The following is a 24,272-nucleotide window of genomic DNA, read 5'->3' as shown; positions in this document are numbered from 1 at the left end:
TTGAAGCGCATGTCACTCAGGAGGGCTTTCCAGGAGTCCAGGGTTCCACTTGTGGCTTCTCCGCTAGTTGTGATCCCGTTTTGCCAGGCCCTGGTTTCAGCAGTCGTCCATCTCGCCAGTTCGCTCAGCCACCGGGCATGGCTGGGGCCCGCTGGAGTCTTCCAGGCCATCGCTATTGTTCTCTTGGTCAAAATGCATGAGATATCCATTAGTTTCACCAAATGTTTAAATTTGCCCGGTCTAGGATATATACCTAGTAGGCACTCTCCGGGCGTCCAGTCGTATCTTACCATGCCAGCTTCTGCGCAGGATTGTTTGGCTTTGAACCAGAGTGATTTCACTTTGATGCAGGACCAGAACATGTGGATCATGTCTGCCTTGTCATTTCCACACCATGGGCACGTCGGGGGTATTTTCGGGTTGAATGAGGCAATCCTGTGGGGAGTCATATATGTCCGGTAAAGGACATTCAGCTGTATTTGTCCGAATCTGGAATTCCGGGACACTTTCTTGGGGTAGATCAGTGCTCTCTCCCATTCCTTGTCAGTAAGTGGTGATTCAAGATCTGCCTCCCATTTCGCCTTCAGTGCCTGACCTTTGGGGTTAGGCTTGTCTATGAGTCTGTTGTAAAGTCTGGAAACAGGTCTCCATCCATCTGAGAGGTCGTGCATTTCCTGTAGCAGTGGGTCTGGGGTGGGCTCTTCCAGCCAGCTGTTCCACTGCTTCTTAGCGATCTGTTTGATCCTGTGGTACCAGAGGAACTGGCCCTTGGATAGTCCTTCAATGTTCTGTAACGACTCGAAGTCCCTGAATTCCCCATCAGTGAACATGTCTCCCCATGTATATATGCCTGCTTCCTCCCACCTCCTGGGAGTGGAAAGTTCCGCCTCCGACTTGCACACATCCACCAACATGGGGTTATACGGTGAGTACGGATGTTTCACTTGCCTTATATGACAGGCCCTGGCCCATATCTGCCTGCCCAGCTTGACAATCAGCAGAGTTTCGGGTGGTAGCCGAGGGGGAAACCATAGAATTTCTTTGGGGATTAAGTTTGTGGAAGACTGCCTGAGTAGTTCCAGTTCGGCCGATGTGTCATCAGACAGCCACTTCGTAATGTGGCTGAGCTGGGCCGCCAAGTAGTAAAGTTGAAGGTCTGGGAGTTTTATTCCGCCTGCCTTATGTGGGAGAGACAGCGTGGCCAGTGTGAGCTTGTGTCTGCGCGGACCCCACAAGAAGTCTTTGATGATGGCCTCTAGTGTCTTGAAGAAAGGCGGGCGAACGTAGTGGCAAATATTGGCAAAGAAGTACAGGAATCGAGGAAGGATTATCATTTTGGCAATCGCCGCTCTACCCACCATTGACAGTGGTAGTTTGGACCAAAATTTGATTGAACGCCGAAGGCCGGTGACAGCTGCTATAGTGTTATGTTCGTGTGTGAGTAGCGGGGTGTGGCCCACATTGATTCCCAGGTACCGGAACTTGTCAGGTTGCCACTGTATTCCGATAGGAGGGAGGTTGTCTACTGCAGCGCCCCTCAGGTTAGCTAGGGGGAATGCAGTTGATTTGTGTCTGCTGAATCGTATCCCTGAGTACTTTGCATAATTGTCGAGAACTTCTAGCGTTGTGGGTGCGTTGAGCTCAGGGTTCCTCAAGTAGAGAAGTACATCATCAGCGTATAATGAAATTATGTTGTAAACGTTGCCCACCTTAATGCCTGCATCAAAAAACTGTTGGCGAAAGTATATGGCTATTGGTTCTAGGCCCAATATATACAGCATGGGCGAGAGTGGGCACCCCTGTCTCGTGCCTCTTTGTATTGCCCAGGATCCCGAGACAGTTCTGCCTGTTTTAACCCTTGCCATTGGCGAATTATAAAGTACCTGGATCCATCTGATGAAGCCCGCACCGAAGCCGAAGCCCCTCAAAACCTCCACAAGCCACTCCCAATAGATAGAGTCGAAGGCCTTGATGGCATCGAGTGACAGTATCGCCAGGTCCTCCTCTCGATCATGGGTTTCGGCCATGATGTGTTGTAGTCTCCTGAGGTTGGCCGTGGTGTTGCGTCCTGGGACGAATCCATTTTGATCTTCGTGAATTATGGATCCTACCACTCTGGCGAGTCTGTTGGCTAATATAGTAGTGAGGATCTTGCTGTCGTAATTCAGCATGGCCAAAGGTCAATAAGAATCGCAATCGGTGGGTGACTTGTGCGGCTTGAGCATTGGAATAATTATGGTCTCTTTCATGGTGTTGGGCAGGATGCCGTTTGTGTAGGCTTCTTGATAAACTTCATGCAGGATGGGGGTGAGAATGGGTTCGTAGGTCTTGTAGAATTCGGGCGGGAGACCATCACTGCCGGGGGCTTTGCCATTAGCGAGCGATCTGATGGCCGCTGTCACATCTTCGGAAGTGATTTCCGAGTCCAGTTCCTCCCTCTGCTCGCTGGAGATTTGAGGGAGGCCTATCTCCTCCAATGTTTCGATTAATTCTGCGGCGGGCACCTGGGACTCGTGGGCATACAGTTTGGAGTAGAACTTAGCAAAAGTCTCGTTAATCTCCATCTGCGTCTTGTGTGTTACTCCTTTTTCGTCCTTTATCTCCGTTGGCAGGTGTTTGGGGTGTTCCCGCCTGCAGAGCCAGGCAAGCAATCTGCCGGGTTTGTCAGACTCGCTGTGGGATCTGGCGGTATGTGTTGCGAAGTCAAATTTCTCCAGTCTGACCCATGATTCCTGACATTTTATACGGGCTGTTTTAAGGATCTTCTCGGACTCTGGGGAAATGTCAGGGGCGGACTCTAGTCTTGCGATCTCTAATTCCTGGGCCTCAAGAGAGGACTGTAGTTGTCTGCGGGTTCCACCCGCTCTTGAAATGACTTCTCCCCTGGTAACCACCTTCATGGCCTCCCACAGTGTGGACCAGGTAGCCACCGATCCCTTATTGATTTCGACATATTCCTCTAGCTTCTCAGCAAGGTCCTCTCTGAACTCTGGATCATCCAGCGCTGCTGTAGGCATCCTCCACATGGGAATTGGAGGTTTGGGTCCACGCAGCTGCCAATGCATGGCGAGCGGGGAGTGGTCGGAGATCGATCTCCCGAAATATTCAGTGGATGTGGCCAGTGGAGATTGTTCCTTATCAACAAACAAGTAGTCGATCCTTGTGTGGACACCATGTGGAGCTGAGTAGTGTGAGTAAATTCTGGCCTCTGGATGTTGCACTCTCCAGATGTCTACCAGGTTGAGCTGGTCGAGTGTTTCCGTCAAGGAGGTGGATGCGGGACTGCTTGGCTGAGGAGGAGGGCGCGATCTGTCCTTGCTTAAGTCGATGACGCAGTTGAAGTCTCCCCCCCACACGAAGGTCCTGCCTCGGTGTTGTGCCAGTCTAGCACTCAACGTGCTTAAGTATGACGGGATTCCATGCTGCGGAAAGTATGTGTTAATGAAGCACACTGGGGTTTGTTCTATGGTGCCCCACATTGATGTATATCTCCCTTCCTTGTCAGAGTCCCAGCCTTCTAGCTGGAAAGGCACATTCGGGTTCACCCATATCAGTACGCCTCTCGCATATTTGGAGTAAGGAGACCCCCTCGTGGTCCCATCCCATCGATCTGTTAACTTAGACATGGAGTCCGCTGTAAGGTGGGTCTCTTGTAATAGCGCAATCGATACCTTCTTCCTCCTGAGGTAGGACTGCACGCGGTTCCTTCTGAGGTATGAAGCCATTCCCCTCACATTCCATGTCATCACAACTAGTTGCGACGCCATCGGATCGGTGTTCTGAATTCGTCTTGGAGTTCTGGCCCGCTGGCCCGGTGGCACAACGAACCACAGGTGGCGTTCTGCGGGCGGGGGGCCCCTGGTTCATGAAGTCTTGTGTCGTAACCTGCCGCCATCTTGTACTTTACCAACATTGATGATTCGTAGACTGCAAAGCCAACTAAACTAATAACATAACACGAACTGGTGCGCCCAGCGACTACAACACTGTCGCGGTGCTCAGGCGCTCTCGCGCCGTCTGGACCCATCCGGGTATCGGGCGTGAGCTGGGTCGGGCGGTGAACTGGCCCAGTTGGATTTTCTGCTGGGGGTAGGGTTGGTGCGAGGCGGCAGGGCCGTGCGAGGGCCGCTTCCGTAAGTTAAACTGTTGTTTGGATTACCTGCTGGGGTCCGGTTACTGGTGGTGCGAGGAGACTCGGGATTTAATCATCGTTCCGAGGAGGATCCTTGCCATCGGCTAGGTTATTATCTTCTAGCCACATATTGGCCGCCTCCGGGTTTTCGAGAAATATCGCTCGCCCATTATAAACAACTCTCAGGCGCGCGGGGTACAGCAGCCTGTATTTAATGTCCAGTTGGCGAAGCTTCGCCTTGATCGGGACGAATGAGTTCCTTTCCCTCTGCACTTTCTGCGTGTAGTCGGGGTAAATAGTAATTTTTGAGTCCCCCCTTTCAATGGGACCTGCTTCCCTGGAGTGCCGTAAGATGGTTTCTCTGTCTTGAAAATTCAATATTTTGGCTATTATTGGTCGTGGACGCGAGCCGGGGGGAGGACGTTTCTGGAGGGATCTATGTGCCCTTTCGACCGCAAAGCCTTGGGTTAGTTTTCCGGCCCCAATCTCTTGTAGCAGAAGGGTTTCGACATAGGATGTGGTGTTTAGGCCCTCTGTTCCCTCCGGGATACCCAGGATCCTGATGTTCCCCCGTCTGGCCCGTCCTTCGGCTTCCTCTGCCCTTTCCTCCAGGAAGGCGACCCTCCTCTTTAGATCGGAGACTTCGGACTTCAGGGTTGTGGTGGCCCCGGACAGCTCCGTCGTGGAATTCTCAACGGTCGTTACCCTCTCCGTCAAGTTGCGGGCATCCTGGCGGATGAGTTGTATGTCTATTTTGAACTCATCAATCTTGGAGTCAATGTGGGTTCTCAGTGAGGCAATGGCATCCAATATTTGAGAACGATTGTCGTTGACCTCCCCTTCGTTCGGATGAGTGATTTCGGAGAGGCTAGGTCTGGGCTGGGTGGAGGTCTTCGGCTTGGTCGAGACAAAGGAGTCCATGGTGGCGGCCCTGCTCTTGTTCTTGGTGGCCATCTTGAAGCCGCAGGATGTAGATCGCCGAGTCAGGGAGCCAAGTGGGGCGGCCCAAGGGTGCGGTGGTGGTCAGGGGCCCACCAAAGGGTTTTATGTTGGCTCACGCACCTTGAGTTTCAGGGCCCCCCGAGTGCTTCGGCTGGAATCAGGTCGTTCGGGTGATGGCCGGGGGGCGGGGTGCTGCTTCTCAGAGGTGGCGAGTTTCTCCTTATGTGATGCCCTCCGCGTGGTTCTGGTTGTAGTCCGCGTTGCATAAATTGGGCCAGCCCAGGGGTAGCGGAGTCAGGGGCCTGGGGGCCTGTGTCGATTCCGAACCAGTCTCAGACAGGGGTCGCTCCCCCCCGGCCTTGTTGCCGGTCCCCAAAGCGCTCCGTCAGGGGACGCTGGTTCAGGGGCTGCGTGAAGCTGTGCGAGGCGCCATCTTGGATCAATGCGCGGCGGAGGGGAGGGTGGGATCCGGAGCCCGCTCTTCCTCACGGGGGCTCCGAAAATACCAACAATCGAGTAATTCCTAATGGGGATCACTTCCCCCGCCGATGCGTGCTTTTCCGCTGGCTGCAACCACTCTTGTACCGGAGAAAAAGGATCAGGAAGCGGCGTCTCGGCCGGAGCCCGGCAGATCAGCCTCTGCCCTCCATCGGCTCCAAGCCACGCCCCCCCCGCCAGGGACGGCTATATGTGCTCGGTGCGTGCGGATTCCCACACGGCTCCTCCCAACCCAGAGTGGGCCCAACAGAGTAGCGGAGACAAGGAGTATATAGAACAGCGTCTTTATTAACAGCGTCCCAAACTGAAACTTCCCCTCCATTGCGCGCATCCCCCCTCTCCCCTTCCCTGTCGGCAGTTCCCTGAATATGTGACTTAGCCGCGGCCAACGATGTCACACCAAACATGTTTATTGCCCTCATTCCCTGAAAATCCTACCAGATTTTCAAAAAGAGTCTGAAAAGTTTTAACTAATTCACCAATGTACCATTTCCTTTGTCATTTCTCTGTAACCAGCCAATAGATGCACCCAGGTTTAGTGCGTTGCTATAAATGTATACATAAATAAATAAATATAATTTCAAAAGCCGTCTGGCAGTCTCGCGTTTCAAAATTTGCCTCTGGTGTGACTGCTAGACATTTCCGCTCTGGCGCAGATTGGCCCTGTGCCTTTTGGCTTGACAAGACGACTGAGCCAGCGGATCCCGGTGCTCTGTATTGTTTTTCGAGGAAGCTCGCTCTTGTTGGCTGTGCATCTGCCTTGGCTCCGCCTTCCCATATCACCTTATTTTCTGTTTACAGTCAGCGCTCTGACCCCGCCTCCTCCCCCACCCATCCCTTGTAGTGTCTCTATTTTGCCCCGCCCACTTCAGGAGATCCGAACGAATGGTTTGTTCTGTTGCCAGTCAAATCAGAGTTTTTATCCTGTTGGATGCAAGCCTTGTCACTCGAACGCATTCTTAACATTGGTTGGTTAATGGTTTGTCAGTCCTCGAGTAAACTACGCCTCTGATGGAGCTAGTACGTGAACTCGGAAAACTGAGCTTCTATTTGCTGGCGAAGCCTTTGCTGTGTCTGTGATTGGTAAGTCCGCCTGTCAGTGGCTGACTGGGCGGGGCCGTCGGGGGAGGGGCAGCTCAGTGTCAGGAGGGTCCCGGGAGCGGCACAGGAGCAGCCTTGGCGGTGAGTGTACGCTGGGGGTCGGAATCAGCCGATCTCCCCATAGTGAGCCTCAGTGCGTGACATAGAGGAATGTAGACACGCAGGGGAGGCCCCCAGTGAACCTTCAATAACTTGCAGGGAGACATGGGAAAACCTGGGCCTGGGAAAGAGAGACTAGGTGAATCATTTGCCTGCTGGAACAGAGGCATGGGAGCGACGCACACTTGAAGGAATTCAGTCACGAAGGCATGGGCGTGGGGAGGTAGTTAACATGTGAGAAAACATTGGAGATTCTTTAGACCTGATGAGTGGAAGGGAACCCTAGGCCTGATGATGTAAGAGAGGGCCATTGTGCTGGACCTAGGCCAAAGTGGTGGCCTTGGGAGGAAGTAAACACGGAGTGTGGGTAGTTGTGTAAGAGGAAGACTTTCGGGACCTGAGGGTTTAAGTGGGGTAGACACTCGCGAGGGAGCCTGGCATTGGCTTACGGTGCGGAGGCGTGAGTAGGGAATTCTAGGGGGAATAAGGTCTCAAGGAATGCAGGCAGGGCTAACTATGAAGAAGGAAGAAAAGTAGGAACATCTCAAACTAAAGGGGAAGTACACTTGAAGGAACCCATTCTTCATGATAGTAGAAAGAGAAACTATACCATTTGAAGAGAGGCATGCCAGTTTTCAAAACAAAGTGTTGACGGACAGGAGCTAAAATAAGTCCCTGGTTCTAGGATTTCACCTGGTCAAGAGCAGTTCGTTTTGGAGAGCAAGGGGACATTAATGCGGGTACAATGTACAACAAATGTAACTTCAACAATATATTTAAAACACTGCCACTTTGCCATCAAGTACAATAACACGGTTATTGACGCTATGTACATTCTAGAGGGCTCTAAATGTAGTCATGTAAACATTAACTGAAATATTTCTCATCTAGTTATTAAAATTACGCAAAATAATAATTGGGATTTCATGAATGGTTAACTGTTAGGTTTTCTGTTTATTGGTCAACCACTGACTTTGAGGCATTGTGAACTCCAGAAAGCACATGGTGTCTAGTTAATTATACTGAATAATTTCACATATTAAAACAATTCTAAATGCCTCTAAAGTACATATGGAAATGTCAAACACAGGTGTATCACATGTACATATTTCAGTAGAACCTTTTTGTCTTGGAGTCAATACTGATTTTAGATAGAAGTCTTTTGTGAAGTCACCCAAGCTCTTCTACATAGCTCTCAACCATTTGTGTCACAAAGGCGGGTGAAAACACCCGATTTTATTTTTGGCGGGTGAGAGGCCCATTGAAATGAATGGGCATGCAGGAGGCTTGGTGGGTGAGTCAGCTGTTTAGAAGGCGGGTGACACCCGCCAAAAGCGTGTGAGTTGAGAGCTATGCTTCTATGCTACAGGCAGGAGCCCCATAGCTCAAGGTTATTCCCAGCCCTGTATGAGGGAACCCAGGTTGGATGCTAGGGAGATATGGGTAACCTCGTCCTGACCGAACAATGATGTTCATGAATCCAGGTTTGATGGGAGGGCAGATAGTGGGTCCTATGCATCACATAGATGAGAGCATCAGAGTACCTAGGTTTCAAGGGATGAAGACATGAGGAAGTCTACGCCTAAGGGGAAACTCTGGAGGTGGTTGATTTTGGGAAATATAGGCTTGATGGCAGGAACATACTATAGGTGGTGGAAAGGAACCTCAAGGGATGCACACATGGGTAGGACTTGGGTCTCACAAGCAGGGACATTTGCACAGCCATAGCTGATTTAATGGAGAAACTGCAAACCTTGACCAGAGGGGAGATCTTCAGTTGAAGCAGGATGGTTACATGCCTGAAGCTTTGGACACCGAGGGTTGGTTGGTGGACATTGGCTTTATGGTAGGGAAGTCATGTAACCTTTACTTTGAAGTTGGCTCGTGGGGTCAAGCAGAATCCACCCTCCAAGGAGTAGTATCTAGATCTGCTGGGATGATTCAGAGAAACTAGGCATGAGTGGGAGGGAGTCGCAGGGTAATTTGGACTTGGGTGGATGCAGGATACCTAAGATTGAATGGGAGGAAATGGTGATCTAATCCTGCCGGAGCAGTGGATATAAGATAAACTTCAGGCTGAGGAGGTTCCAGTCTCTAATCTTGGCCTTAGGTGGAACTTTGGGTCAGGAAGACGTGGGGGAACGTTAGTCTTCAAACGCCGGTTCCTGGAGCTAGCAGATGGAGGCACTGGGTGGAAGAGGGCATTGGCTTAACATAGGCTAGGAAGAGTATGACATGTGAAACTTAGAAATGTTTTTTTTTATGTAGGCCTGAAAGCAGGAGATCATGCATAGATTCGGAGCCTCATGGCAAGTAAGACAGTGGGAAACTGCCTGTACGAGAGCTGCATTTTACTATGTAAATCTGGGTTTGGGAGTAATGGGGGATGCATGGTTATTATATTCATTTATTTTTATAATTATATAAAGAGTATGCAAATGAATTTGGTATCACACAAGGTTCATAAAGTACGCAATTTGGATGGGTTTGGACAACTGCGATTGTTTACATTATTTTGGGTTTCTGTGGTTTATTCAGATCATGAACAAAACAAGTTAGAAGTGTTAAATGTAGGGACACTGCGCTCCCCTAGCGAATGATAAAAAAGTTCCATTTAATTTGAAATAAGGACAAAAACACAATTACCCATACATGGAACCAATACTGCAGCAACAGTGATCTGGTGGTTGAAACACTACAAAACAGCCAATGTAAACGACAAGATAAAAGGGGACCAGACACTTGATGGGCTGTGGTTCAGAATTATATTCAATTTTCATGACTTCGACCAATAGTGATAGCCATATCCTGATATCCATATCATACAATAAATGATTAGACAGCATGTGCCAATGTTTCAGCTACCTGGGCTTTGTCTAGGTAGTATCAGAATTAAGTCATACAATTAAACACACACAATAATAGATATCATACAAAAGCCACATTCTTTTTTTTTTGATAAAACATTTTTTATTGTTTTACATTCAAAAGAACACAACATCAGCTTTTGTGGATTAGCATGTTCTTCCCAAATTCAAATCTCGTTAGATCAATTGACAATCACCCATGACATTACCCCTGGTTTTGTGCGATTAAACCATATCCTCCTCAGTGCACACCGCCGAGCCCAGCCGGCTCTAAGGTCCATCCTCTTCCCACCTCCCCCATATTTTGTTCGCCTTAGTAGGGCATCCTCTGGCGGTATATACTCGGTGCTCTATAGTGGCACAAATGTTCATATCTGTTGCCCATTGCTCCATCGTTGGGGACTCCGGGGCTCCCCATTTTTGCGCTATATTACGCTTCATCAATCCCGTTGCCGTGTTCAGTAGCAATTTGCCCCATTTAGTAAGTTCACTCTCATCCGGAGCCCCCAAAATGAGAATCTTCGGGTCTAGTGGTATACGGCACGCCAAAACATTGCCCAGTACCGCACAACACTCTCTCCAGAAGGTGCGAATTTGGGGGCATGCCCACAGGATGTGAAAGAATGTTCCCTCCTCCTCCCCACAGCGGAGGCAGTTTGGGTTCAAGGCTCTCTCCCATCTATATAGTACCGTTCTGGGGTAATAAACCCTGTGTAGGATTTTTAGTTGAACCAGCCGGATCCTGGAAGAAATGGCCACCTCCCTCGGGTGCATTAGTACTTGGATCCAGTGCTCTGGATCTATCACCCCTACATCCACCTCCCATTTAGCTTTCAAAGTCGTGAGTTCTGGCGTAGCAAAGGATGTAATAGCGTTGTATAGGATGGAGGTGCATTTGGAGGGGATGAGAGCTGGTAGTATGTTACGTTCTATGGGTGTGTACTCCGGGATATTGGTGCCTGCAGGTATATGGTTTCTTAGGGCATGGGCCAGTTGTACATAGTGGTATCGCTCAGTGCCCGGGAGTTGGAATTTTTGCTGGATAGTTTCAAACGATGCTACCCCCCTCTCACCAAGAATGTCCCCAACCCTCAGAATCCCAGCCCTTACCCATCGGGGCCATGGTTGAAGCTTCTTAATCTCAGGGAGGTTACAGTTTCTCCACAGGGGTTGTGCCACCGTTACACTGTTTTCCCACCCAACGAATCTGTGTGCCTGTTTCCAAACCATGATGGTATGAGCCGTGGTCGTTGGTGGGAGAGGTCTCGGAGTAGTGTGGTATAGTAACTGCCAAGGTTCGGTATCGTGCATGGTCGCAATCTCGGCTTTGATGTGGGGGAGCTCCCTGTCTCCATGAAGCAGGTCGTTGACCACTGCCAACTGTGTGGCCCAATAATATGTTTGGAGGCGTGGGGCTCCTATCCCACCCTCCCAGACCGATCTCTGGAGCGTGGTTAGCGCTATCCTCGGCTGACCTCCCCCCCATATTAGTTCCCGAAAGAGGGAATCAACCCTCTTAAAGTCGGAGTCTGGGATCTTTAGTGGGGCATTTTGTAAGACATAGAGAAACCTTGGGAGAGTCATCATCTTGAAGAGTGCCGCTCTTCCCATGGGTGTAAGGGGGAGAAGCCTCCAGTGGTGGACGTCATTGACAAAACGGTCAAGGACCGGTTGAAAGTTGTGTAGTGTGTATTCGCTCAGGTTTGTGGTCACCCAGATCCCTAAGTATCGAAAACCATGGGGTTCTATTCGGTACGGACATTCCCGAGGGTCAGCTTGCACGATGCCTTTCACCGGGAAGAGAACTGATTTTCCCCAATTGATTTTAAGCCCACTAAGTTCACCAAAACGGGTAAGCATCTGTGTCACCCTGGGGCAAGACCGAGTTGGGTCCCTCATGTAAATCAGAAGGTCATCCGCGTACAAGGAGACACGGTCCTCATGTCCCTCAGGCCACCTGAACCCCGTCCATGCAGCGTCCTGGCGAAGCCAGAGGGCCAGGGGCTCAATCGCCAGGGCAAAGAGAAGGGGAGAGAGGGGACAGCCCTGTCTCGTGCCCTTTCCCAACGGGAAGGACCGGGACGGCCAACCATTCACTCTGACCTCTGCCCGAGTGTTAGTGTATAGTAGTTTCACCCATTTCAGGAAGCTGTCCCCGAACCCCATACGCCGCATGACTTCCCAAAGGCAGTCCCACCTGACCGAGTCGAAGGCTTTTTCAAAATCTACTGCCAGTAGGGCGAGAGGGGTGTCAATGATCGGGGTCCGCTCCAGAGCCAGATGGAGCCGGCGCAGGTTCATACGTGTCGATTTGTGTGGCATAAAGCCACACTGATCCGGGTGGATCAGGGTATGGGTCACTGATTGCAGCCGGTTGGCAAGGAGCTTGGCGAGAACCTTGGCCTCGCTGTTAATTAAAGAGATAGGCCGATAAGAAGCACACTGTTCCGGGGGCTTGTCAGGTTTGGGGATGACCACAATGGTGGCTTTACATAAGTCAGGTGGGAGGGTGCCCTGGTCGCGGGCACCAAGAAACATCCTGTAAAGGGGGGTCGCCCAAAAGCCACATTCTTGGTCTACATATACAGTTCATTCCTCTCTTTGACGAACAACCCTAATGGTAGATATCGTGCTCTAATTTTCCTGGATGATCCATGATCTGTTAATTACAATTATCTAGAAGGCCAGGTAGAAAATAATAAATAGCTTTGTGAGATATACAAGAAGAAATGGGGCAAATCAGTCAGTTTCCACATGTACAGCAATACCATGTCTAAAACCATGTCCTGGTCTGGATAATTTGTAGAGGACATAGAGGCAGGAATGTTTAGAAAGAGGCTGTTGCAGTAGTCCAGCCTAGAGAGGACCAGAGCTCTGGAGACAGTGAGCTTCTGAAGGAAAGTGAGGAAAGGCAGAAGACCTCTGAGGAGGTGCAGCTGATAGTTTGACTTCATAGAGACGTCAGAGATGTGAGGAGAGTAGGAGAGGGTGGAGTCGAAGATGACCCCAAAGTTCTTAGCCTCACAGGTAAGAGTATGAAGAGGACCCAGATTGGGCGGCAGAGAGGGAGGGAGAGGAAAGGAGGGAGCTAGTGTTCTGATGAGGAGCATCTCAGTCTTACTGGCATTAAGGCAAAGATCATTGGCGGCACACCACTCCTAGATTGCGGACAGTCTGGAATGAGAGGAGTAGAGGTGGCTGATGGGAGCCTGAAAGAGAGCTGGGTGCCATCCGCATAACACAGAAAGTTGGAGCAGAGAGCAGCAATGGAGTGGGTGAGAGGTGCCAGGTATTGGTTGAACAGCCAGGGAGAAAGGTTGTACCACTGGGGTACACTACAGGTAGAGAGAAAGAGCTAGAAGAGGACCCCAGCTGGACCTGGGAGGGTCGATCAGTGAGAAAGGAGGTCAGCCAGGCCAGTACCTGATCAGTGATACCCAGGTTCACGGAGGCGATCAGGCAAGGCAAGAGGAAGAAGGGAACAGCCAGAGCAGTGTTTAACTCTACAGACGACACTGAATTCTGAAAACTTCCTGCTGACTCCCTTGCCTCTTCCATCAACCCGGACTGCCTACCTGCCATTCAGTCCTGGTGCACTTTCAAGGATCTCTGCCTCAATGCCAGCAAGACTGAGATCCTTCCTATTGGGGACCACTGCTCCCTCTTTCTACCCATCACTCTGGCCATCCTCTATGTGCTCCCCCTTCTCCCTCATCAGAATCCAGAAACCTTGGAGTCCTCTTCAACTCTTCTCTATCCTTCCTCTTTCACATCAAGGACATTGCCAAGAAGTCATGCTTTCAACTCTTCCTTCTTAAAGGAATTCTCCCTTTTCTCATTTTCCAGCAGAAGCTCAATGTTACCGGAGCCCTGGTTCTCTCTAGGCTTCACTAATGCAACAGCCTTCTCTTGAATCTACCCTCTACTCTCTATGACTCCTCCAGCTAATCCAGAATAGGGCAGGAAGACTTATCCCTGGCCTCAAGCCCACGGACCGCATCTCGCCTGCCCTAAAACTCTCCACTGGCTCCTGGTTGCTGCACAGATTAAATTAAAATCCTTCTGCATTATCCACAAGGCAGTCTGGGGCCAGGGACCACGCTATCTGCAACTTGCTATTACTAAATATTCCCCCTCTAGACCTCCTGAACCAACTCTCTGTGTGTGAAGTGTTTCGCTTAACAGAGGGCCGGAGGCCGATCTGTTGCTTCTGCTGGCACCCTCTTGTGGAACACCCTACCCCTTCCTCTTCATCTTGAGCCGGACCTTCTCAAATTCCAGAAGCTGCTCAAGACTGTGTCCTCTGGGCCCTGGCCTCCCACACCCAATCGCCTCAGCTTCTGCTTACACACAGCACTTGCCTCGACACCCACTGGCCTAAGCCATTGTAGGTCTGCACTTAACTGCTTATTGCAGCTCAACGCTCCCTTGCACTTACTATACTCAGCACTTACATCTGCCAGCTCCCCCCCCTGCCTTCCACCCCTTCGCTTGCACGTTCTGGATATTCACAAGGCATAGTAGGTTCTGTCTTTATCCTCCAGTGTATATATTGTTTTTCAATCCCATGTTCCCTCTCTGTTGCCATGTGGGTGCTTTGAAACACAATTTACTTGTTGTATAAGCACCTAACAAAGGCACAATAAATAAATAAAGGCAAGTTAAAGTGTTCGAGTGGGAAGAAAGATCTTGGCTAGAGGTCCAAATTTGGCCAAGATAGAGGACCATGGAATTAAGCTTATATTTTATTTCAGTAATAGATAAAAGATGGGGAAGAGCGAGCGAGGGGAACTGGGTAGACGGTTAAGTGCAGAAGTGATTGGTCTGGAAGGTGATGGGGCAGTAGAGTGCAGAAGATTGAATTCAGGAGGAGAGGATGATGAGATATACTGTGTTGTCATTGTTGTGGGTGGAATGGTGAGCTCTATACAATAAGGTAGGTTGTGTAAATTGACCAAAGAGCGTGCAGAGAGAAGAGTTCAGCAATAGTTGATGGGCCTTGGTCATGTTAGTGAGGTTGAAGTCACCCATATGTCAGGCATTTTAAATGGTAGAGTTTGAAGCAGTAGGTCGAGATTTTAAGGTCCTGGAACTCTGAGGTATCATTTATAAGTACATTAGGAGAGTTATTATAACTTGAAACACATGCTCATTGCACCATCCTTCCTTTTGATACTGATGCCTGGTTTTGTTTTTTTAGAATCTGTTTGTTTGGAATTGACATATCGATATTTTGCGTGTAAAATGTGCAGACAAATGTGTGGGAGTTAAGACAGTGCTCCAGATAATTTTTTGAGGTAGGAGTATTTTACTCCCTAATTTTTAACTTTGAGACTAAATGCGATTTCAAAGGAATACAAAAATAGTTCTGTCTTCCAACAGATAGTAAAAAGTATGCGAGAATCTAGCCGACTCATCCAGAGTTAATATGTGGCAAGGACATGACAAAAATATCGGGTTTCTCTCACAATTAACAGATAAGTGTGGAGTAGAAACACCCTCTCACAAATGGACAGATGAGCACTAGCACTGGGCTTCCCCTGCATGCAAAGAATAGGTGCAAGAGGAGCATAAACATTTTAACATTTCTCTCACACAGAATAGGTCATCTTAAGTCTGAGCCAATCCGGCCTCCCTCACACAAACAGAAATGGCAAATCGGGTCGACAGCAATGCAAGCTTCCATCATATAGAACTGGTGAAATGGATCAGTGCAAGTTAAGTAAGGATAGAAGATACCCACACAGATAAGGAATGGGTCTATAGAACAGGTGCACAATAGTTTTCAAGTGTGCACACTTGCCTCCCAATAATTAGAATTGTTCTTTTACTATGCGCTTAATAGCAGAGATTGGTTTCTAAGCGCGGGAATCGGGATTTAAACCAATGCTACAGAGCTTTGTCTTGCTTCCAAGACAAACGCGTTGCCCCTGAGGTATCCCCCCTCAATGTAGAAGAGGTATGCCATGGACCTCAGTAGATTGATCTTTCCTCACATGTAATAGAAATGTCATGTGTCTCAACAGTACAAGGTTACCACAGAGAAGTCAGTTACAACAGTAGAGGTTCCACTCACAGAGAAGAAACTGCATGGGGATGGAGCAGTTTAAGCACACCGACACTGAAGAGGTAAACGAAGGGAGTCAAAAAATCCACATATACTTGTATAGAACAGAAACAGCATAGGCCTAGGAGTTCAAATTCCCCTCACAAACAACTTTCCCAGCAGGGGGTAAGCGATCCAAGCTCTGCTCACATAGAATAGGAATAGTTAATTACATCTGCAGTGCCAGCTCCTTACAAATGCATTGATAGCGAATAGTTCAAATACGAAGGCTAACTGCTTCCAAAATCAGAAAAACTCCACACAGCAGCAATTTAGTAAACTATATAATTGGGAGGAATTCAACCTTGGAACAACAAACCCTTTCCCGGCCACTCCACAGCTGGTCCACTTCCTAAAGCATGTTGCAGAGGGGATGTTAATATTACAGGAAGCTAAATCACTCAGCAAACCCTTCATTTTTCCTCTACAATGGTCTGCACATTTGATCTCTTCTTTATATATTTTCATTTTTAAGGCACAAACAAACCTGTCAAATAGTAAAGCAAACATGACATGTATTGTGTGCTTTGAGGTTTGATAGCAGAATTGTCTTTTGATGCGTTATGAAAGTCCTCATTTACTGGAACTAGTGGTGCTTAATGGTATGCCAGTGTTGTGATATGAAAATCTCATGGTCACATATTGGCTGGGTTGAGTTATCCTTGCATCCTTCAGAAGTCAGTAAACTATTGACTGAGCTAGTAATAATCATAGTGCTTAGAAGTTGGAGGAAACCTGCATGAAGCGCTGCATAGAAATTGAAATACCTATCTGGATTACCACTACAGTGACATGTTTTGCTGAGTTGCTATTCATTTGCAAATGAAAACTTTTCATTCTTGTTTTGTAATGGCGCTTGCACTGGCTGAAGAGCAAGGTTTTGAATGATTTAAGTATAGCCTTGAAGATTTCAAGGAGGCTGTGACCCCGGTTATTATTGGTGTAATAACAATCACTCGCCATTGAGCAAGGGTCCTGCTGCCGCTGACCATTTATAGTACCATTTTCCACATTGACTGATGGAACTGAGCAAGCAATATAGGAGCATGGATATTGTGTAAAGGTTCCCATGTCCTTTACTCAGGACCATAACCTTTGAAATCCACTAGCTACTGAAGACCACCTTGGCAGAGTCGGGAGTCGCGTATAGCATGTACCTCATATTCATCAGCAGAATCCAAGGAGGGGAGGAGGAGGTACAGATTGGGTAGGGGCAGGACTAGGTTTCAGAAGAGAAGTATGAAAAACTGGGTGGATACGCCAAGAAGCAGGTAAGGAAAGCTGGTACATGACTGGGTTGATAGACTTTGTGATCTTGTAAGGCCCTACAAAGCGAGGGAGCAATTTGCGACACACAGGAATGCTGAGATAACGTGTAGAAAGTAAACCTTATCCCTCCGCTTGTAAATGGGGGCAGGACGTCTATGTTGATCAGGTATGCGTCACATGCTCCACTGAGCTGCCTACAGATGAGAACGAGTGGTGCATGAATAGTTCGTAGATCTCTGTAACAAGCATTGGCAGCAGGTATAGGTGTAGACGGATTAACCGATAAAAGCAAGGCGTGTGGAAGTTGGCCATACATGGAGAAGAAAGGAAAGGAACCCGTAGGGGAATGAGATGAGTTATTATATGCGAATGCCGCAGTGCTCAAAACATTAAACCATGTGTCTTGATTTTGCAAACCCAGGCAACGCAGATACTGCTCAAGAGTTTGGTTAACACGTTCTGTCTGGTCATCGGTTTCTTAACTTAATTTTGGTTCTGAACTTAATTTTGTAGGAGAAAAATGTACATTTTGCATAGCAAGGCGATATCCGTTTAGGTCCTACTCGCCAAATATAACAAAACTGGATTCAGAGCAGGGTGTTCGTGCTCTGCATAGGAGGGTTAGGTAGGATACACTGATAAACTGATAATGGGGGTTTGAAGATGTTTATCTGTGGATTAAATGTTTGCTGCCCACCTCATGGCTCCCCCCTTCCTCCTTACCTCAAGCCTTCTTTCAGCTGTTGTCTGGTCGTCTGGCTTTACTCCAGCTTTCTGTGTCCTGCCAGTATTACTGAAATCCAACTTTCACTTGCATCCAGGCATTTGTGCCTGTTATTCTTGGTGAGAAGGGGTTTTCAGTTGTTCTTTATTTCAATTGTGTTTTATCCCCTTTTAATTATTGTATAAAGCTCACCATTCCAAACAGTTATTTACTTAAATTTGCTCTGCAGTTGTTTTTTGACTGCAAGTTGCACCGTTGCATAGCATGTGATTGCATTATTATATGGGATCTGTGGCAATGAAGGGACTAAAGACATTTTTGGAACTTTATGATGTGCTTGTGTCCATCCACCTTCCACCTACTGGTGCACCTAGCTATATGATCTATGAACTATTAGCACTTTTTATTAAAAAAAAAGAAAAATACATTTTTTGTTTGGACCGAAGCATTGTGTACAGACAATGTTTTGCTCATGAAGCAGTCCCATGGCAAACCGTTTAGGAACTCTTCATGCAAACATCACTTAAACCAAATAGCAAAATTGTGTTTCAATAGTGAAGGCTATTTAATTTTTGTGTGTGCTTCTGGTTTAAAAACAAACCTTAAACATTTTCATGATAAAAATATAATGTGAAAAATACTGATAAACAATGCTCATACATTTCTAAACACCTAAAATATATATCCAACACTGTGTAACATAATATAATGGGCAATATAATGTACATTTAATGCAAATAAACCTTAAGATTTTATCCTATTCATAACTTAATCAAATTCGAGCAATACAAAAATCTCAACAAGGCAGTTGAAAGTGCAAGTGAAATTCCTTGATTAATTCTTTCCCAAAGAGAATCAATAAAAACACAAGAATGATCATGCACAAAATGGCCAAACATGCCAATACGTATGTTAAGGAGAAATCCACATTGTAAAACAAAATGCTTGAGGCTTTGCAAGGAAGTCAGACAATATCTGTATAACGCACCAGACGGGTCTGACTATTGCATCCAGTGGCGCCCCCAGAAATCTTTTATAGGGGTGGCCTGATGAGGCCACAGGAAATCCTGGGGTGGCATACCAAAACCAACACATAACTGAATTTCAGGAAATCTATTATGCCTATGTAGTCCAGTTGAAAACTATGTATATGAGAGTTAAGGAATTGCATATTGATATATTTCCATTTATTATTTAACAGTTAACTAATGTATCTGATGCACATAAACTAATACCAGTACGGTTAACATTTTGAGTTCCACAATCCTGTTTGTGCTGTGTAAGGAATATGTGATGTCTATATACATGTTCGGCAATTTATTGTTCTTCAAACAGAATAGTTGTTCAACTTTGACTTGAAAAGACAACTATACAGCTTTATTTTAAAGGAGCACATTGATTGTAAGGAACAAAATGTTTACTGAGAACACGCCTACAAGTTTAGGAAGAAGTTGAATCTTGCACTTCAGTGCACCGCACTGAACATTCCCTTAAACAGTAGGTGCCTTTGTTTGGAGGTTTGGATTGCGCGTGGGAGGGGGCGTGGCAATGGGGTTTGCGGGCAGCGGCGGCAGGCAAGCACAGAACATAGTTCCACTACTTCTTAAGGTATACTTCAACCACTGACCGCTAGCATCTGTACTCCATTACGCATCTAAAATAGTTGCAAAAAAGGCCCAAACTGTCGTAGACAAATGTGGACCACCTTTCTTTTTTAAATTATGTTCTCTGGCCTTTTTTGGGTCACAGTTTCACCATGTGTCAAATACTAAGAATGGCAAATCTGTTAAAAAATAGTAACAGGTTTGATGCTTTCTACCCCATCGGGTCTCTCAAGTAAGGTTCCTTGATATTTAAAAATGTAACTCCTATCGCCCAGTTGCAAAAATTATGGCAAATGCCCTAGTCGTTAACATGGGAGCAACATTTCACATGCACGTTCAAGAGGCACTTCGCCTGAAAGCCATAAATTCAAAGATTCACATTCTTCAGGCATTTAGCAGTGTACAGAAGCATTAAAATTACTTAGACACATTGCCCTGCATACAATATTAAAAGGACTGCTCTAAGCTACTTCTTCAAAGCAGTTAATGTTATTTTATTAATGTCCAGACCATTAGGCTGTGGAAGGCAAACCATAATAGCAGATTGATGTTCTGTAAATCCTGCGCCTGCCTCATTATGTCCAACATGCATTTTTCAGGAAATCTAAACACCTTTAGATAATTCTTTTTAACGCCACTGATTATATTCCTTAGTTTTGGTTGTGTTCAAATACTAGAAGAAAGCATCACTCTTGGATCCTCCTTACAGGCTGTTGACATTCAGGGATGTAATTTCACCAAAACGCCAGGGGTAGGGGAAGTGACATCACATGACCCTTGACTGCTGAGGACATCACAGGAAGTGGTGTCATTTGACCCCACCCCGAAGTGATATCACAGGAAGCGATGGAACACAATCTTTCACCGCTTGACAAAACAGGCATCACATAGCATTATCCCTAAGCAAGCTACAAAACATATGGTTACGATATCACCATAATGCGATATGCATTTTATATAAGAATGGATCGCCATTTGTAGTGTTAATATCGATGTGTATAGGCCCATATTAGTGTGAATGCAAGAAGATGTCCATGGCCAAATGATAGTGATGTGCTTTATATAGAACAAATATACATACAATATCACCCAACATGTGCTGGTACTCATTTATCGATGTCAGAAGGATGAAAGACTGAGTTGAGGTGTTCAAGAACAGACTAAATCAGTGACTCCCCTCTGAAGTGTACCTGAAATAAACCTTTAATGAGTCTAGCAGTTATTGTATAGAATAGACAGACAAATTAGTTGCTATTCCTACTCTTTCTTATTTAGGGTCACTGCTGAAAGTGAACCCCAGTTCTTAAAAAAAAAAAAATAATAATCTGAGGCCTGCACATGAAAGCCAGCCACTCCAGAAGCAAAGAGCCACATGGCGCTGGCTACAGCCTAGCACCTTGCATTTAATAAAAAAATAAATTTAAAAAAGAGACCACAGGGGTAGCAAGGGAGACCCCTAAATAACATCCCTGTTGACATTCTTTCCAGCCAGGGCCCAGCCATATGTGAGTTATAAGTCGGGGTCGGTGCCACACACAGACACTGCTTAACTCAGTTCCCTCTGAAGTGCTTGCCTGCTGGTGGAATCTCAGCCCAGGTCTCCTTTTCAGTGGCAGTGCCACTGCCTGCCAATCCAAAAATATTGTCAGCGTGTGTCTGTCCAAAAGTTTGTGCTGCACAGTGCGCACACGGCACAACGGAACCTTTATGATTGCAGCCGAGCGAGGAACTGGATGGAATTGAAACCCGGAAATAAACACAGCCTGCCCTGGAAGCGCGAGCCAAAGCAAAAATGCGCGCATCGAGGCGGGTCAGGCTGCGTTTATTTCCGGGTCTGTCCAGATGCCAGTCCATCGTGGGTGGTGGGCCACGGGCCTCTGGCCTCGGCAAAAAAGCAACCTGTTTAAAAAAACATTCGCACTGAACTGGGCATATTATTGTCCATGCACAGTTAGTTAGTGTGAAAAAAAAGTATTTTTTTTGCTTTTTTTTCTCAGGGTTGCCAATGGAGCGGCCAGCATTTTCATAAGGGTGGCCATTGCCCCCCCTTGGGTACCCCTTGGTGGCACCCCGGATTACATCTACTCATATATTGCCTAGTATGTAGAATATTCAGCTTAATTCTTGAGTGCATTTCTTTGGTTTGGTGAAGGAACGTTTTGGAGATACGGGGGAACCACTGCAGATCCTTTACGAATTTATTTAAGAATGGAAAAACTTTGTATTGTTGTATGGACCCACATGTCGCGCACCAATCTGCTCCTCAGATAGTCCAGTTAAAGGCAGCCCTACAGATAAAGAGTGTATATGGCAAATATTCCCAGAAAATAAAAATAGGTAGTAAAAATACTTCCAACAAAAAAAAAAGGAAAAAAACATGTAGTATCTTGCGCCTTTGCTTTCACCCTAACGGCTCCATCGATATATTTTGACCAGTGGTGCACGTAGTAGCATACGAAGAAACTATTTTAACTGCCTGATTTGAGGAAGTAAACATGTATCTTTTAACGTGCATTAATAACTAGGTGTAAAGAAATAAATATAACAAAAACATTTCCGTTTTTCAGTTAAAAGATGTTTACTCGCTTATAAAATACTTTAATTGCCAATTGAACTTACATTTTATTCCCAACTTAAAAAAATAGGGAGTAAAATACTCCCACTTCCAAATCTTATCTGGAGCACTTATTAAAGGAATTTGGATTATTTATGTACTTACCAGAGAAAGGACTTTCAATATCAGGAACTCTCTGCATTTAATGACTTATGGATTAGTATTGCCAGTACCATTGGATGGAAATTTCTTAAACAGGGAATGTAATGGCAGTGTTATCAGATTTTTACACAGTAACAGACGTTTCCAAAGTAGTCTCATGTTTGCCAAGGCTATTCCTAGTTCAAAGCGGATAATTTACATTGGGATTCCCTTGGGGGAGAGGGGTGTGGGCGGGGGGACAATATCTTACTCTAAAAAATCCCTTCAAATGCTAATACATCCAAGTCTTTTAATTGGTGATGTGATTCCAGACCGTATATTAAAGAGGGGATAACCATTTCATCATCCTGCAAAAATTATGATTTTATTGGGGCGTGCTGTAATAGTGAGGCCCAAGCATTTAGGAGCATAAACTACTTGTATCTTTTGATTTTTCCAGCCACCAACTATATTTAGCCCTCCTTCTTGCTGGTGTAAAATGCATAATTTATTTGCTTATTTATAAGGCAATCATTCTTAGTCGCATGATCCTGAAAGGTGTTCAACAAACGTTGGAGTCCTACTGGCATGCAGTCGAATAACATAATGTTGTCTGCCTATGAAATCCAAATTATCTTTACGCCGTTAACCTTCGGAGAAATAAAATTAACACTTTCCAGAGGTTTTCCTGGATCTGGCAAATAGAAGTTAAAAAAGCTTTGACCAATCTGCAACCCTGCCGGAGACTTTGAATGTCTCCATTTCCTCTGTAAATCGCCATTCTATATTCTGATTTTTAAAAAGGTTGCATTATGAAGAAAAATTAAGATACTAAGCAATGGTTGAGGAAGACCCCAATTTTGCAATTTATTACAACAGATAATTTTAAGATCAATACTAACCATATGCACAGTGTGGCGGGTCAGAATAATACTGACTGATTTTCCACCTCGCTGCTGATATTTATTAAATGAAAGGTTTGGTGAATGGTCCTCGTTCACATCGTCTTTAGTGGTTTGAGTGGCATGTACGTTAAATGGTAGCAGAGCAGAGGCAGTGCTAGTTAAAATTTGTGTCGGAAGTGGCTGAAGTGTAACGTGTGAGCATCTCACTCAACACATTCAGTGCGGTTTGACGCAGCGTTGTTGGGTCAGCTTCTCTAGTGTTTCCCCTGCATAGCGTTTCCCTGCAAAGTGAAAGCTTGAGAATACAGCGTGGACCAGAGCATTGAGCAGAGCTGTGACTGGAGGGGGGGCGGGGGTGTGTGGTGTGTGGTGTGTGGTGTGTACGTACACACACACGTACGGTGACCAGCGCAAATCTGGAGTGCAGCAGCAAACTTCCTCGCCACCTGGGCTGCAGGTATTTGGTGCTTGGGCTCACTGTTTTGCTGCTTCCACTGGCTGGCCATGAGCAGGTAAATGCACTACTGCCGTTGGTGCAGTGTAAGGAGAACATGGTGAGCCCATTGTCTTGAGTACTGGTGCACCTAACAGTAGTGTTACCTGTGCATGTCTGGAGTCTTGATCTCGACCTGCTTTTGGTGGGCTTGCTGTGCTGTTGGTGTGTGGAAAATTACTTGGTGGCTGCCGGCTGTGTGATAGAGGCACTTGGAGGTCCCTGAAAGACGACTAGTGGGGCTGCATATCTTGTATTTCCTCTTTGGTGCCACCTTCTGGCTATTTCTACTCTGACTTACTGAAGCTATTGACGATATTGAAGCTGCTGATTTGTTCCCCTAGGTATGCCGGCTACAACTAGAACCAATCGCCTACGAAATGGAGCTTGTTCAAAAGAGCCCAAGTCTGCCATGGGAAATAAAAAATCTGTTAATTGCTTGGTATCGGCAAATATGTTTGCTACCCAGACAGATTTTCCTGAACAAAGTGGTATTACTAAAGCCATAGCCGGAAAGATTGCACCCTTCTTACAGGATGGGAATAAGCCAACTGGTTGTCCGGCAAACCCGCTTGCTAATATGGAGATTACGTCCCCTTCACCTCAGTCATCATAAATGCATGATTCGCCGGCCTTCGAAGGGATTGACAACAATTCCCTCCTCAATTTATATTACTGTCGTCATTGAAATTCCCTCGGCCCACAAGAGCTCATTATGCCGCAGGGTGGCATTATAGAGTACGCAATGTGATTGGTTTCAATCTCTGCCAAATCCCCAGATGATTTAGCGATTGATTAACTGGTCCATACTTCCCTTAATCTCACCAGTGATTGTGG

The 24,272-nt window shown here is 46.6% G+C and overlaps 1 protein-coding gene across 1 annotated transcript in view; it reads left to right on the top strand.

The window, feature by feature from the left end:
* The first annotated feature begins 6,650 nt into the window (after nucleotides 1–6,650).
* RAB5B (RAB5B, member RAS oncogene family) overlaps nucleotides 6,651–24,272 on the top strand; it is a 416,704-nt gene continuing 399,082 nt past the window's right edge. Inside the window, exon 1 of the mRNA XM_069653782.1 lies at nucleotides 6,651–6,754. The gene's annotated coding sequence lies outside the window, so the exon portion shown is untranslated. The remainder of the gene's footprint in view (nucleotides 6,755–24,272) is intronic.

This window comes from Ambystoma mexicanum, chromosome 3q (assembly GCF_040938575.1).
Source record: "Ambystoma mexicanum isolate Mex_15411 chromosome 3q, UKY_AmexF1_1, whole genome shotgun sequence".
NCBI lineage: Eukaryota > Metazoa > Chordata > Amphibia > Caudata > Ambystomatidae > Ambystoma > Ambystoma mexicanum.
Note: the sequence above shows the minus strand (reverse complement) of the source record. Positions and strands in the feature narration are given on the sequence as shown.